Source organism: Eptatretus burgeri, chromosome 15, assembly GCF_056783735.1.
Source record: "Eptatretus burgeri isolate ZD-2024b chromosome 15, Ebu_testis_v1, whole genome shotgun sequence".
Taxonomy (NCBI): Eukaryota; Metazoa; Chordata; class Myxini; order Myxiniformes; family Myxinidae; genus Eptatretus; species Eptatretus burgeri.
In genome coordinates, this window is record NC_140975.1 from 15257320 (window position 1) to 15274819 (window position 17500).

Below are 17500 nucleotides of genomic sequence, written 5' to 3' on the forward strand. Positions count from 1 at the left end.
CATACGGTTGCTCATGATGTATTTCCTATATTCCAAGGACAGACGGGGTTCCGCCAGCCTATTCGTTTTTCGACGCAGACATTAAGTCATACATCATTGAATCTTGGCAGCAATGTTAGTCCTTTTATTTTGTAGTTTCCAAGCAGGTACTTTTCTTCCATGTAGTTTCTTGCCAATGTTGGGTAAGATTCCTCGTGCCATTGCTCTGAAACCTTTTTTTTTTTTTTAAAGACGAGGTGCATTGTCAGGAAAAAGTTTGGGGTGGTGGGGTGGGGGAGAGGGGAGGGAGGAGTGGTCAAATATAAGAGTTATGAAAAATGCCATTGAGTTTGTGCCGTTAGTTTCATCTTGACAGGGTAGGAATTTGATGACAAGACTCACGATGCTCCATGTCAATCAAATCAAACCATGTGGAGCCCTGTAATACTGTGTTCATCTGATTAGCCCCTACTTTTTATGATTACAACCTCCCCATCACTCTCCCCCTGCATCCAAAATTCATTTCTAAACGACGGAATACGTGACTTTTCAATTGTCTCGGGAGCACAAACGATGAATTTTTCGCCTGCACACCGCCCAAATAAAGGTATGCGTCTGAAGAACGTGTTGCATGCTTCGAAAAAGATCACCTGAAGGGCAGGTAATCTGCTGGTGAGTGCAATACCCCAGCTTCATATGAGAATCACTGTAATAGATTCAGACATTATTGTGTTAGGCTGGTTGAATATAGTGTTGCGGAAATTGCTTCTTGGGATTAAGATTGAATCGCTTATAAATGGTTATTTCCTTCGTGCATGTATTAGCAAAAGAGTGAGTTAATTTAATTGTGATATTGGATTATGTGTCAATTTTTCTATTGAAAGCTGTCATCTTCCCTCCATAATATTTGTATGCAACACCACTTCTCCCTTGAAACCCTATTTGATGTTCTTTCCTTTGTAATCTGTAATAAATGTGCATTGAAAGTGGAATTTGGCATCGCAACACCGAGCAGGTGCCCGTTTTGGCGTGAAGGCACGAGCCTGGAACATTCAAGACAAATTCAGAGGCTCAGGAGAGGGTTTCCCCTTGATTTACGACCAACCGACAATTGTTACGGGGCAGGCATGGCGGGGGAAAATCACAGGATGGGGAGAAATCACAGGGTGGGGCGAAATCATAGGTTGGGGCGAAATCACAGGGCGGGGCAAAATCACAGGGTGCGGCGAAATCACAGGGCGGGGCAAAATCACAGAGCGGGGTGAAATCACAGGGTGGGGCGAAATCACAGAGTGAGGCGAAATCACAGAGCGGGGTGAAATCACAGAGCAGGGCAAAATCACAGGGCAGGGTGAAATCACAGGGCAGGGTGAAATCACAGGGCAGGGTGAAATCACAGGGCAGGGTGAAATCACAGGTTGGGGTGAAATCACAGGGCAGGGTGAAATCACAGGGCGGGGTGAAATCACAGGGCGGGGTGAAATCACAGGGCGGGGTGAAATCACAGAGAGAGGTGAAATCACAGGTCAGGGTGAAATCACAGAGTGGGGTGAAATCACAGAGTGGGGCGAAATCACAGGGCAGGGTGAAATCACAGGGCAGGGTGAAATCACAGGGCAGGGTGAAATCACAGGTTGGGGTGAAATCACAGGTTGGGGTGAAATCACAGGGCAGGGTGAAATCACAGGGCGGGGTGAAATCACAGGGCGGGGTGAAATCACAGAGAGAGGTGAAATAACAGGGCAGGGTGAAATCACAGGGCAGGGCGAAATCACAGGGTGGGGTGAAATCACAGGTCAGGGCGAAATCACAGAGTGGGGCGAAATCACAGAGTGGGGCGAAATCACAGGGCAGGGTACAATCACAGGGTGGGGTGAAATCACAGAGCGGGGTGAAATCACAGGTCAGGGTGAAATCACAGGTCGGGGTGAAATCACAGAGCGGGGTGAAATCACAGGGCAGGGTGAAATCACAGGGCGGGACGAAATCACAGGGCAGGGTGAAATCACAGGGCGGGGCGAAATCACAGAGCGGGGCAAAATCACAGGGCGGGGTGAAATCACTGGGCAGGGTGAAATCACAGGGCGGGGTGAAATCACATGGCAGGGCGAAATCACAGGGCAGGGTAAAATCACAGGGTGGGGCGAAATGACAGAGCAGGGTGAAATCACAGGGCCGGGTTTAATCACTGGGCAGGGTGAAATCACAGAGCGGGGTGAAATCACAGGTCGGGGCGAAATCACAGGGCGGGGTGAAATCACAGATTGGGGCGAAATCACAGAGCGGGGTGAAATCACAGAGCGGGGTGAAATCACAGGGCGGGGCGAAATCACAGGGTGGGGTGAAATCACAGAGTGGGGCAAAATCACAGAGTGGGGTGAAATCACAGGGCGGGGCAAAATCACACAGCGGGGTGAAATTACAGATAAGGGTGAAATCACAGAGCGAGATGAAATCACAGGGCGGGGTGAAATCACAGAGCGGGGTGAAATCACAGGTCAGGGTGAAATCACAAGGCAGGGTGAAATCACAGGTTGGGGTGAAATCACAGGGTAGGGTGAAATAACAGGGCAGGGTGAAATCACAGGGCAGGGCGAAATCACAGGGCGGGGTGAAATCACAGGTCAGGGCGAAATCACAGAGTGGGGCAAAATCACAGAGTGGGGCGAAATCACAGGGCAGGGTGAAATCACAGGGTGGGGCAAAATCACAGGTCGGGGTGAAATCACAGAGCGGGGTGAAATCACAGAGCGGGGTGAAATCACAGGGCGGGGTGAAATCACAGGGCGGGGCAAAATCACACAGCGGGGTGAAATCACAGGTCAGGGTGAAATCACAGGGCAGGGTGAAATCACAGGGCAGGGTGAAATATCAGGGCAGGGTGAAATCACAGGGCAGGGCGAAATCACAGGGCGGGGTGAAATCACAGGTCAGGGCGAAATCACAGAGTGGGGCGAAATCACAGAGTGGGGCGAAATCACAGGGCAGGGTGAAATCACAGAGCGGGGTGAAATCACAGGGCGGGGTGAAATCAAAGATTGGGGCAAAATCACAGGGCGGGGCGAAATCACAGAGTGGGGCGAAATCACAGAGTGGGGTGAAATCACAGTGCGGGGCACAATCACACAGCGGGGTGAAATTACAGGTCAGGGTGAAATCACAGAGCAGGATGAAATCACACGGCGGGGTGAAATCACAGGGTGGGGCGAAATCACAGGGCGGGGTGAAATCACAGGGCGGGGTGAAATCACAGGGCAGGGTGAAATCACAGGGTGGGTCAAAATCACAGAGCGGGGTGAAATCACAGGTCAGGGTGAAATCACAGGGCGGGGCAAAATCACAGGGTGGGGTGAAATCACAGGGCGGGGTGAAATCACAGGGCGGGGCGAAATCACAGAACGGGGTGAAATCACAGATTGGGGCGAAATCACATGGTGGGGCGAAATCACAGGTCGGGGTGAAATCACATGGCAGGGTGAAATCACAGAGTGGGGCGAAATCACAGAGTGGGGTGAAATCACAGGGCGGGGCAAAATCACACAGCGGGGCGAAATTACAGGTCAGGGTGAAATTACAGAGCGGGATGAAATCACAGGGCGGGGTGAAATCACAGGGCAGGGTGAAATCACAGAGCAGGGTGAAATCACAGGTCAGGGTGAAATCACAGAGCGGGGCGAAATCACAGGGCGGGGTGAAATCACAGGGCGGGGCGAAATCACAGAGCGGGGTGAAATCACAGGGATGGGTGAAATCACAGGGCTGGTTGAAATCACAGGGCAGGGTAAAACCACAGGGCAGGGTGAAATCACAGGGCGGGGTGAAATCACAGGGTGGGGTGAAATCACAGGGTGGGCGAAATCACAGGGCAGGGTGAAATCACAGGGCGGGTCGAAATCACAGAGCGGGGTGAAATCACAGGGCGGGGCGAAATCACTGAGTGGGGCGAAATCACAGAGCGGGGTGAAATCACAGAGTGGGGCGAAATCACAGGGCAGGGCAAAATCACAGGTCGGGGTGAAATCACAGGGCGGGGCGAAATCACAGAGTGGGGCGAAATCACAGAGTGGGGCGAAATCACAGAGTGGGGCGAAATCACAGAGTGGGGCGAAATCACAGAGTGGGGCGAAATCACAGGTCAGGGTATCATGGGTGACGATAAAAGCCTGCGTGCACGTCAGTCAGAATCAAGCGAGTACTGACTGCGGCAGTGTGCCTAGTGCGAGTTCCACTTCCCATTGTGGCACTGTTCCATTTGCAGTGTCTGGAAGAGATGGTATGTTTTCAGCTTTATTTTCTCTCCTGTCGCTTCTTCTGTTCTCTCTCATGTGGTGTGCCGAGGGGTCCATCAAGGCGTATTTCATTGAGGACTTCCTGATTGTGTGAAACCTGGGTGTGTATTTCGCATTGTAAATAAAATTGTATAAAACGTTTTAGTGTTCTCCCATCATTAAATGTCAATGTTACAAACTAGTTGAAAGTAGTCAGCATAGGCATGTGTTTACCAAAGGTAGTTTCTGTCTAATAAATATTTTCGAGTTCTTTGAAGCAGTGTCTGATTGGGTGGATGAGGGAAAGGCAGTGAACATAGTATATCTAGACTTTAAGAAATCATTTGACAGGGTACCACATCGGAGGTTGTTCGCCAAAGTGAGGGCTTGTGGAGTGACTGGTCAGGAAGCTAATTGGATTGCAAACTGACTTAGTGATCAGAAGCAAAGAGTGGCTGTGAGTGGGAGGATGTCTTGCTGGGAGGATGTAAGTAGTGGGGTACCTCAGGGATCAGTACTGGGACCATTTTTATTCATTATTTACATCAACGATTTGGACAGTGGGGTGAAGAGTAGGCTTTCCAAATTTGCAGATGACACAAAGCTTGGAGGTAAGGTGAATAGCAGAGGGGGTGGTGATCAGATTCAGGAAAGTATTGATACTTATATAGATTGGGCAAAAGATTGGCAGATGGAATTTAACCTGAGCAAGTGTAAGGTGTTGGGGATGGGGAAGAACAATGAAAATAGATAATACAGGATGAGAGGGGTAATTTGGAGCATGTCACACAGGAGAAGGATCTGGGGGTGGTTATAGATACACAGTGTCAGGCAGGCAGCACAGTGTCAGGCAGCTAGAGGAAAGCAAATAGGGTTTTAGGCTGTATTCAGAGGTGGTGTTAACATTGTACAGGAATTTAGTGAGGGCCACATCTAGAATATTGTGTGCAGTTTTGGTCACCACAGTTCTGGAAGGACATCGATACCATTGAGAGAGTTCAGCGCAGGGCTACTAGATTGATTCCAGGCTGAGCTAGATTCAGCTAAGAGGAGCGGCTGAAGGAGACAGGGCTTTATTCACTAGAAAGGAGGAGGTTACGAGGAGATATGATAGAGATGTTTAAGATAATGAAAGGTATCAATAAAATAAGTGCAGATTAATTATTGAACAGAGTAGACAGTGATAGGGCCAGGGCTCACAGCCTGAGAGTAAAGAAGAGGAGAGTTAAGACGGTAGCAAGGTGAGGGGACTTTCACTCAGAGAGTAGTTAATGCATGCAATCGTCTCCCTGGAAAGGTAGTGGCAGCAGAAACAGTACATAAGTTTAAATTAGAATTAGTTCGGTACATGGAAGTTATGGAGATAGAGGGGTATGGGGATGTTGATAAGACTTTTGGGTGGTTTTAGCATTGATGGGTGATTGTGGACATGTGTACGGAGTGCTGTTGGTGGGGGTCTCATCAAGGGGTGTTGTGTAGATGACGTGTGTTTTTTCCCCAAGCCTATCCATGCCTATGCCCCTTCCCCTGGAAAGGTTAAAGAAAACAAAAAAAATCCCCAAAAGTCCACTTAATTTAAAAAAAAACATTTTGCATTTTTCTTATTTTGATCTGGTGTGGTGTTCATGTGTCAGAGGCATGATGGGCTGAATGGCCTCCACCTGCATCTAATTTCCTTGTGTTTCGAATGCAGCCTGTGGTGACTGGATGCATAATTTCTGGAAGCACAGCTGTGCTACTGATGCAGTGTCCCTTTTGCCAGTAAGCTGGTACTCATTTTGCTGATCTCGGAAGGATGACAGGCTGAGTCAACCCACTTGGTGTTATTTCAACAGCACGACAGGAGCTCAAACTCAAGACCCTAAGATCTTAAGTCAGCAACTTAACTGTAAAGCCAACACCAGGCTTGGTTGTTATTAATGAGACAATAGTTTGAACTGGGTCTCGATTGAGTTTTTCAAGTCAGCACGATCAATAAAACCATTCAGTTTTATAAGTTCTATGAAGAACAGATCTGGCAGGATATTTAGGGACCAATTAAAAAAAATTCTCCCATCGGAGTGCTGCGAACCCCTCTCATCGTCATTTTGAGTCATTCGGTGAGGAGGACAAATCTGGCGTGTCGATCGATCGACCTCAGACAAACCAAATTGAGCTAGGTAAAGGTGTGATTCGGCCCTCAATCCAGCTCAGTGTACCTGGGCCGCTTGACCGACACGACCGCCGAAACAATACAAAGAAAGAATTACAATTTGTTGGTTTAGTGATATCCCGATTTGGTACTTTAGCGATGTATTATCAGCCTTGGTAGTTGTGCAAATGCTCGAGAATAAAATGAATGGCTTTTAAAGGTTTACGATTTCACTCTATAGTAACTTTTCAGCGTATCATCTTATACACATTTGATGGGACGGCCATTTTTCCCCATGCCATCCCTCCACATGGAGTACTGCAGTACTCCATGATGTATATCAGTTTGTATGAGTATGCCCATGGTCTCCCCAGTTAGATCATCCTCTCGGCTCTTGGCATACCATGTATCCAGAATCACACGTGACACAGATTGATAATTCTTGGAGGCATGGCACATCAATACCCGAGAGGGTGGTTTAACTGGGAAAACTGTGGACCAACCCACATTAAAAAAAAGCACTCATTTGATGCAACTGGCAAAAATTAATAAAGACGGGACATTCCATCAAAATTGTCACTCGTAAGAACGTCTGTTCTTATGAGTGTTTATTCTCAGGAGAATTGATGGTACTGACTGCCCGGCTGGATATCCACATGCACGCGTACCTGGTATTCGCAGCACCAATCGGGTTAAAAGGGGCATCCTGACCACAGCCTTGGATTGTGCTGAAGTACACCTTGATATTCTTTACCGGATATGAGTTTACAAACCCTCCATCAAGCAGTTTACCATAAAAATTTCGACTTCCTCCGTGGTCAGACTAAAGTAGGTTTACCGACAGAGACCTTCTCTGTTGCGTACACTCTCACCATCTCAGCCAAACCGCAATTGCCTTTGCCCGTCTGTTTGAAGGTTCCAGCTTGCTGAGCTACAACCGTTATAGGCCTGCAGGATGCAACGGTCAAGGCTTTGGGGACAGATGGAAACCTTCTGAAAAGGCCTGGGTTGTTTGGAGACTCGAGTTATTGCTCAAACGTTTGATGGTAAAGTAGGGTTCCATGCAGTTACGAGGGGGAAAGGGGTCGTTTAAACTATTCCTATAAAAAAAAGGTCTTGGATGGCTATAAAAATCCCTCCTACCGTTCACTCTTTATCACAATCTCATGTTTAAAATCTCTAAAGAATGTTATTTGGTGAAATGTGCAATAAATCAAACAATACTCAATGTGCTAATATAATGTGCAGTGACGGGTTGGTCTGTGTTTGGATATGAGTGGTGGTGATGGTGGTGGTGGTTGTGGAGGAGGTGGAGGGGTTGGTAGGGGGGTTGGTGGGTGAGAGGAATTTACTCAACAAATGCCATTGTTGAGGGGAAGGGGGAGGAATTTTTGAACATACCCTCCAGTGAGTTGGGAGGGGAATTTTCTGATCAAACCCTCTATTCAGGGGGGGGGGGGGCTGAGCAGGTTACCAAACAAGCTCCTTGGTGAAAGGGGGAGGGTTGGAGGGATTTACATTGCATAATGTCCAGCGAGAAGAGGTGTGGGTGGAGAGCGATGCTGAACAAACCCTCTCGTGAAAGGGGAGGGGGGGTGGAGGGGAGAGGAATATAATTAATTTGTTTGAATTTTAATTTAATTTAATTAAGTTGTTTGAACGCACAAACCCTCATTTGTTTGAACCAGATCCTTGTAAATCACCATGAAATGCATGACCCCTCATACTTTGTAGGGTGGGGGGGGGGGGTTGCAGTATATGACCATTAAAGCACGAACTTGCACCTGAAACATTCCAACAAGAAACTGAGCAGAATAAAATCCATATAAGCACTTGTCGCAGGAATGAAAGAAAAACGATCCAAGAAAACGACATATAAATCAAAAGTTTGGCGAAAAATAAAAAGTTTAACAAAACACAGCCTCACACTGCGGGGGAACAAACTGTAGTTTGTAGTTGTACAATAAAATCGTGTTGAGAATAATAACAGCAGGCATGTTTACATGTGCTATAAGAGATTCAATAAGTGAAGGGCAACAACAATGAACATGATTTCGAGCACACCAATGACGTCACAATGACGGCAAAAATCCAAACGAGAGGGTGAATGCAGAAAACAGGAATGCTGATTTATATAAAGGGATTTTATTTTCACGATTTACACTTCTTGTTTGAAAAGCACAAAGTTATTTCAATCCTCCTTTCCTTTCTTTATTCTCTTTCCTTCCGTTCTTCCTCAGATTCTCATGCTTTTCAGGCATGTTGTCCTCGGGATCCACTGAGTGTTCGTGCATTGATCTCGAACTTCGCTTTTCAAGATCTGATCCTCAGAAGGCAATGGACCATCGAGCCATGAGTAGGAAACATTTAATGAACTAGAATGGCACTCGGTAGAGCGCATACCTCCGCCAGGATGAATAGTTTACGTTTTGGATCCCACTGGTAGGCCGGATCTGGAACCAGACCTGAACCAAAGTCAAATCAGCTTGTTCTTGTCACCTACCCAACTCATCCACCAAGTTTTGTCCGAATTCGTCCACAACTTTTTGAGATATCATGCTCAGACAGACAGACAGACAAACGGTTGAATACATAACATCCATCCACCTTCGGTGGCAGAGGTAACAAGTCGCACCTTACAACCTTGCCGAAGCACATTGTTTTGATGGTCTCACAAAACAAAGGGCATAAAGACGGGATAATACGGGACTTTCAAATTGACATAATGCAGCCCAGAATGCTCCGTGCACATGCGCAGAAACTCATAGCAACAGTGCCCATTCGACCATACTTTCTGGTGAACACCCCTACCTTGTTTACATACTTTTTGGCATACTTTTTTGTATAATATACAGTATACTCGTGTATATATATATATATATATTTGAAAAAAATGAAGACCCACCCACATCTCTTACCTGTGACTGGAGGGAATAACCAATCAGATCTCACCTGATAAATTAAACCCAGTTGACTATGATGATATAAATAAATCGACTCCTCCCATGCTCTTCTAACCAAAGAAGTTGCATAAAGCAACCATGAAAGGTTATGCAAGGTAAGTCCTTTGCTGTTTCAAACCCTTCTCAGAGTTCCTCCACAGCTAGAGTTACTCCACAGGAGACAGCTAATTGGTTATTCCCTCCATTCACAGGTGAGAGATGTTGGTGGGTCGTCGTTTTTTTTTCATTTATATATTGACTGCTTTTTACATTTACACGTGGTATATGCTTGGGAGCCTCATTGGTATGCATTTCTGTCTGTGCTGTCGCTGATGATTTGCCAATAAGCAATGAAACTGGTCCGACAGCTGAGGAGGTGTGCAGCATTGGAATGCTCATGTGTGTATGATTTGTGAATGTCGATACAGCTGTGGGGGAATTCTGGGAAGGGTTTGAAACAGCAAAGGGCTTACATTGGTAGCCTTTCTTGGTTGTGTTATGCAGCTTCTTCGGCGAGAAGAGCATGGGATGAGTTGATTTATTTATATAATCCTAGCCACCTGGGTTTAAATAATTAGGTGAGAGCTGATTGGTTATTCACTCCATTCACAGGTGAGAGATGTGGGTGGGTCTTGGTTTTTTTCTTTTATTTATGAAGCTCTTTCTAACCACTGACTCTTCTTATTCCTCTTTTGGCTGCTCCCGTTAGGGGTCGCCCCAGCGGATCATCCGTTATGATCCGCATACTGATTTGGCATAGGTTTTACGCCGGATGCCCTTCCTGACGCAACCCTGGTCGCCTCTTACGACACAGGGATAAGGATTGGGTTTCGCCATGATTCCGGGCTGCCCTACACCCTCTCATAGCGCGGCCCAGCGCGGAGCACCCGTCCTCAAGCGATCCTCCAACCCAAACCTCCGAGTATCCGGATTACAGGCGCACGCCACTACGCCCGGTTTTCTAACCACTGACTCATTGACTGATATTAAAAATCAGTGCCTTCCAAGTGATGTAGAAAGCTGAAATTTTGCGCGCCGATGGACAGCGAAGCCAGAACACCAGGAAAAAAAAAACAGAATCGTCGGACAGCTAAATGAAAATATAAATATAAATGAAGGAAAAAAAACTGAAATTAAATAAATGAAAAATCAAATGCAGGATTTGAGTGACCCGAGACAATGAGGAAACAGTTCATATGCTTACACAATGTGTAAGCACACCTACTAGTCATATATATATATATATATATATATATATATATATATATATATATATATATATATATATATATATCTCAAGTGTTGTTGCTGGCTGGGTTATAGTTTGTATTCTGTGTTGTCCCACCCCATCGGAGGCGTGTCGTGGTTAATAGGCCGAAGCAGTGATTATAATGGTAACCCAGTCACCAAGATGTGTTTGCTGTGCAAGTGTGTTTTGAGTGTGCTTCCATATTTAAAGTTAATATATTTTCTTACCAATAACATCTTGTATGTTGAAAAGCAAAATGCGTTGGCATACCTTGGACTACAGTGAGTATCTCTCTCATTGAACCTTTTGACCATCCCTCGAACACGCATACGAGTACCAAACTCAATACGCAAACTATCTAGCATAGGCCCTATGGTTGTGTGTGTTTGCGGTCACCCGTTCTTCCAAAGAAAAATGTCTGCAAAATGGAAGCCTTACTGTAAACAGAAATAAAAGTGTGGGAGGCATGTATGGGAATGGGTAGTAAGAAGACAAATGGCCTCAGAATGCCTGCCCCAGCATGGACAAACAGTCATTCCGGGTTCAGCTCCAACACCCATGGCCTTTCTCCCACACAACTCCAGAAAAATGGGTTTCCATTTGACAGCGGTATGCGGATCCTTAAACATTCCAGCACCACCATCGTGTGCCTGTTTCCAACTTTCGTGTGCTTGTAATGTTGAACGAAAACGGAATGTTTTTAGGTAAAAGGTCAGTTAAGACTTATGAACTAACACGGTTGTCTCTGCGGAGGCTCAAACAAGTCGCTGATGATGTCACAAAGGTACTGGTCATTATTGTTTGGCGGAAAGAAACCACAGCTGGACAAGTTACAGTAAGTTGATACACAATATCAGATTTTCAAGAATTTTTTTCAAAAATAGGCCATAATAGTTCCAAATTCCTGGCATCGTGCATCCATCATTGTTTTTTAAACAGTGAGAGGTGATTAGTGTAAAATTAAATATCAAAAATAAAATCATCGGTGATCCGTGGATTTTACACCGACATCATTCGGAACTCGACACGCTGAACTCGAACCTGCAAATGCCAAGATATGGCTGCATAGAGTTTAAAATGTGAAAAGTTCACTTGCAAACAATTCATTTTTTTTCTGTTTGTGCATGACCCTGTGATTTCACAGCACACCTTTCTATCCCCATCGCAGATATGTTACACAGCTCATTGTGGGATTGGAGTTAACCATCAAGAAAGGTGAGTATAGGGGATGGAAACCCCAAATGTTTACCTCGGGATTCATAGTTTTGTTTGACACGAAAAATGGAAGTTGTGTTTTGTAAGTGCAGAGCATTTAAACGTCTGCAGTGTAACAAGACAACAAAACAAAACAACAACAGACCAAATTACAATTGCTCATGTTTCCTTGTGTAAATCAATGATAATAATCTCTTCCCATTATATATGGAGTTAAGTGCCATCCTGGGACCAATAACTGTCTTCTTGCACTTTCAGTACTTAGTAACTCAGCATGAATGCAATTTTACGGTAATCTTATTTCGCTGTTGGGCTTTGGTTAAATGGCAGGACAGCCTGACCTTGAAAATGAAATTCAACAATGCTTACTCCAACGTGCAGCTAAACCAACATGTGCACACACAGACACACAGGTGCTCACACACAGACCCATATAAGCTCACACACAGACCCATATAAGCTCACACACAGACCAACATATGCTCACACACAGACCCACATATGGTCACACACAGACCCACATATGTTCACACACAGACCCACATATGTTCACACACAGACCCATATAAGCTCACACACAGACCCATATAAGCTCACACACAGACCAACATATGCTCGTACACAGACCCATATATGTTCACACACAGACCCACATATGCTCACACACAGACCCATATATGGTCACACACAGACCCACATATGTTCACACACAGACCCACATATGGTCACACACAGACCCACATATGGTCACACACAGACCCACATATGGTCACACACAGACCCACATATGGTCACTCACAGACCCACACATGGTCACACACAGACCCACACATGTTCACACACAGACCTATATATGGTCACACACAGACCCACATATGGTTACACACAGACCCATATATGTTCACACACAGACCAACATATGCTCGCACACAGACCCATATATGTTCACACACAGGCCCACATATACTCACACACAGACCCATATATGGTCACACACAGACCCACATATGGTCACACACAGACCCACATATGTTCACACACAGACCCATATAAGCTCACACACAGACCCATATAAGCTCACACACAGACCAACATATGCTCGCACACAGACCCATATATGTTCACACACAGACCCACATATGCTCACACACAGACCCATATATGGTCACACACAGACCCACATATGTTCACACAGAGACCCACATATGGTCACACACAGACCCACATATGGTCACACACAGACCCACATATGGTCACACACAGACCCACATATGGTCACTCACAGACCCACACATGGTCACACACAGACCCACACATGTTCACACACAGACCTATATATGGTCACACACAGACCCACATATGGTTACACACAGACCCATATATGTTCACACACAGACCAACATATGCTCGCACACAGACCCATATATGTTCACACACAGGCCCACATATACTCACACACAGACCCATATATGGTCACACACAGACCCACATATGGTCACACACAGACCCACATATGTTCACACACAGACCCACATATGGTCACACACAGACCCACATATGGTCACACACAGACCCACATATGGTCACACACAGACCCACATATGGTCACACACAGACCCACATATGGTCACTCACAGACCCACACATGGTCACACACAGACCCACATATGTTCACATACAGACCTATATATGTTCACACCGAAATGTACACACACACACACACACACACACACACACACACACACACACACACACACACACACACACACACACACACACACACACACACACACACACACACACACACACACACACACCTCGTTTTTTCACCTCTGCTCCTCACAATTCTATCTATTGTACAGTATCGGGATATTCCTAAAACATCATATAATTTCTCGGATTGCTGTAAACGATGTTAATTTCCCAACATCCTACATTCAACTTTATTACCTCCACCAACAAAGGCTTATGGTTTCACCCCTGTGTATTTGTTTGTCTGTGACACACAGACCTTTGTACGTCACAGGATATCTCAAAAGGTTATGGAAGGATTCAGACAAAAGTTCGCGGACAGGTTGGGAGTGTGACAAGAACAAGCCGATTCTATGTTGGTTCAGGTCCGATTCCAGATCCGACGTATCGGTGGCAATCGTGGGATACAAAACAAACTGTTCAGCCTGGTCTCGGTATGTACTCCACCGAGTGCCCTTCTCGTTTTAATTGTAAACCTCGAAATAGTTCCATTACCAAAAGTAATAATAACCTTCACCTGTAAGCAATTGAATGGTTTCCCGACCGCACGGATCATCAGCTGAGCACCGTTCTTCCTCGAGGTTTCGATCCTTTCAGCCCAGAACCTCTCCAAACAGCGGGTCCATAACCTCGGTCACTGATCCGCATCAGTAGATCCACAACCTCAGTTGCAGTCAGTGAACCCATCAATGCAACGTCACTAATCAATCTTCTCTTGCTGGAGAATTTCAATGTATTATCACATAGTTACAACTCTCATCACACATTCCATTATCCGACAATACATTAAACACACACCTGCACAAACACACCTGTTCTGTCCTGTGTCCTGCCTGTCCACACGAGCCTGATATCCCCAATAGAGACAGCGAAGCGTAAGTTCCAGTATGACGTCACAGTGGGGATGGTCCGCATCTATTTGCTGTGAATCCTCCTTGGCTGTGGAACCATCTGGTACATTCTGGGAATTGGGCAGATTTCATCCTTCCCAAAATACATTCTCATCTCCTTCTTTCTGTCATTTTCCCTCCCGAATGTTCTCACACACTGTTGGCTTTCCTCCCAGTTTGGTTGCTGCAAATGTGGTTGCTATTTTCTACAGTTGTTTCGTTCCAGGCCAAGGTGGTGGGTGACAATACCATCTTACTTGAGATGCCGTTGCATCTTTGGAGCACTTTTCCTCCGATACGTCGACGTCCTCGAGATCTTAGTGAGTCGAAGCTCTCGACCTTCTTCAAACATGCTCATCTTAAACCTCTCCAGACAGTGCTTCGAAACTTCGTCACCTCCTATTTAAAGGTAACCTCAGCACAATAGCATCCCTCCATTGTCACCTGATTAATTCTTGTGATGGTACGCAGCTTTGTTGGAGATGCCTCGTATAAAGTCCACACACCTGTTGATGTAAGGTGTCCAATTTTCTCAAATGCTTCCTGAGGATTCAAATCCGTGCAATATCAAGGAGAACACCCATGAAAGGTATACTTGACGTTGGGTCCTCTTCGAGTTGCTACCCATGAACAGTCTTGTATACGTCCATGAAAGCTCTGGATTCCAGTGCAAGTCGTTTTTTCGGTGTTTGACCTTATCCTTCCTTGATGATGCAATTCCAGTTCGAGGTATGCAAATTATTCGGCTGATTCGATCTTCCCCGCCATTTACAGGTGTAGAAGCATTGTCCTCCGAGGTGAAAGCGCTTCTCTTCCTGTTACAGGACTACGATCTTAGTTTTAGAGATGTTGACTGATGGTCCAAAATGTCCGTTAACTCAAAGGTGCTCTTGTGAGGCATTCACTTGCACCAGACACAGTTGTGGCGAGGAGTGCTACACCATCACCTTAGTGTGACATTCAGTCAAACATGTCATATGTGTTTAAAAATATATACATATACAAAGTTGAGGTTCATGGAAGAGCTATTACTAGTACACCGAACAGATCAGGATGAAACAGGGCAAAAAGAACAGCAGAGAGAGAGAGAGAGAGAGAGAGAGAGAGAGAGAGAGAGAGAGAGAGAGAGAGAGAGAGAGAGAGAGAGAGAGAGAGAGAGAGAGAGAGGTGGGGTGGGGATGGGGGACACCAACAGCAGAGTTGAAGGCCAAGACAAAGGGAGGCAGATGAACAATGTGTGTGGGGAGGAATGGGGGACAGAAAACGATGTATGGGGTGGACAAGATGGATCCAGAAAGAAACTCCCAGGAGGGAAAACTAGAAATTTGGAAGAAGGAGGAATTGCGGTGAGGTCGGGAAGGGGGTTAACAAGGGGAAAAAAGATCATAGTTTTGGATTGGGTCCAATCTCAGATGGTGATGAACAGCTGCTTGAAGACCTGAAGCGAAGGATAAGATTGAAGAAAATGTGTAAGTTGATTCCACAAGCGGGAAAAAGAGGAACAGATCAGTGGAGGTGAGCAGGGATACTTGATTTGGGTAGTTTCACCAAAAGATAATTGATGGTGGACCGTATGTGTCCTGCAGAAGCCTGTGGGGGGGGGAGGGTGGGAGGGGGGCAGGGAACATAGCACAGAAAGAGCAGAGGATACAAGACCAGAAATTGGGCAGTAGAAAACAGAGAGACTACCAATCTGTCTACGATGCCGAAGTGATAGGGCCATTGAGGGCCTTTGTTTCCATGGCGTCAAGCTCAGCAAAATGTGAGTCAGCTGACCCAGTCCTGAGAAAAAAGCAGTGCTCCATCAAGCTGCGGGTGAAGGCCTTGGTCTTGGATAGGAGTTCAGGTGTGCCAAAAAAGGACTTTGCACGACGGACGATGCCCAGTCGCTCTGGAGGAGGAGCGGCTCGCTCTGGAGGCCAACTTTGAAATGTGGTTTACCCACGAAAGATCATGGCTGGTAATGAGAGCCAGGAGTTTGAACGACTGAACTTTCTCAAGAGGATTGTTTGGAAAGTAGATTGGAGGGTTTGCCACATGGTCCTTTTGGAAAGAGAAAACCACATTTTGTGTAAAGCTCGTCAGGATTGAAAGACGTATTGCCTGTCATGCTTACACTCATATTGATTCCCACTCCGTCTCACTCTACTGCTTTTGTGCATTCCGGCATCCAACCACAAATAAACCATAAAAAGGTTGAACGGAGCTGCAGGTTCCATGCAGAATCCCTGTTTCAGGAGTCAGGGCATTGTTCACATTAATCTCTTTCAAGAGGGGTTCCATTGAAGCAAATATGGGCCAACAAGTTGTGATGAACGGTTTGAGTGAGCTAGATTGCTAGATTGCGGGTATCCTCAGTGCTGATATGACCGTTTCACACGATGCTGCACAGGTTCCATTTTGACGTCAGGTTAAAGAGGAGTGCTCCGAAGACTTTTCTTCCATTCACCCAGTGAGTACAATATCTGAACACCTGTCACTCTTGGGGGACGCTGCCAGGTTTGCTTGTATATGTCTCACTTCTAGAACCAGGTGTAGAACACAGTTGCTTCATTCAGAGAGAGAGAGAGGGGAAGCTCAATAGTTGTGGCTCATGAATATGCTCCCGTTGAACATCCTGATCCTCTTTGGATCCAACACAGGAATCCGAGGGACGGCAGCGTGTTGATGAATCGCCTTGCCAGCGAAACGCCAGGATGAAAGTTTACAACTGCGCTGAGATTTGAACTCAGGCTAGAAAGCTCGGAGGGGAGTGTGCATACCTCAAGGTTCGCTTGCCAGCCCCAGGGTCACCACTGTAAGGAGGGGTTGGACTTATGGCCCTAGATTACAAACACACACAACATTGTAAATGCTCAACATCATCGTTTGTGCCACTCAGCGGAATTCTGTCCGTACTCGTGAAGATGTTGGTGTCCATCTCGGTTGTTTTTACTTCCACGACTTGTTGTTGCTATTTACATTTGCCACCTCCGCTGTTTGCATATTCCTTCCCTCGGAGTTACAGCTTTTGTGTGTTTTACCTTTCTGCCCATAAGCCCGCACGATCTTTACACAGCAACGATACCTGTTGG

General features: G+C 46.0%; 1 long non-coding RNA gene across 3 annotated transcripts in view; it reads left to right on the top strand.

The window, feature by feature from the left end:
* The first annotated feature begins 11110 nt into the window (after positions 1-11110).
* LOC147011607 (uncharacterized) overlaps positions 11111-17500 on the top strand; it is a 32983-nt gene continuing 26593 nt past the window's right edge. Inside the window, exons 1-3 of one of the 3 annotated variants that reach the window (XR_015051806.1) lie at positions 11111-11404; positions 11738-11784; positions 14653-14835. This is a non-coding gene — a long non-coding RNA (uncharacterized LOC147011607). The other 2 variants (XR_015051807.1, XR_015051805.1) reach the window with 2 other exon arrangements.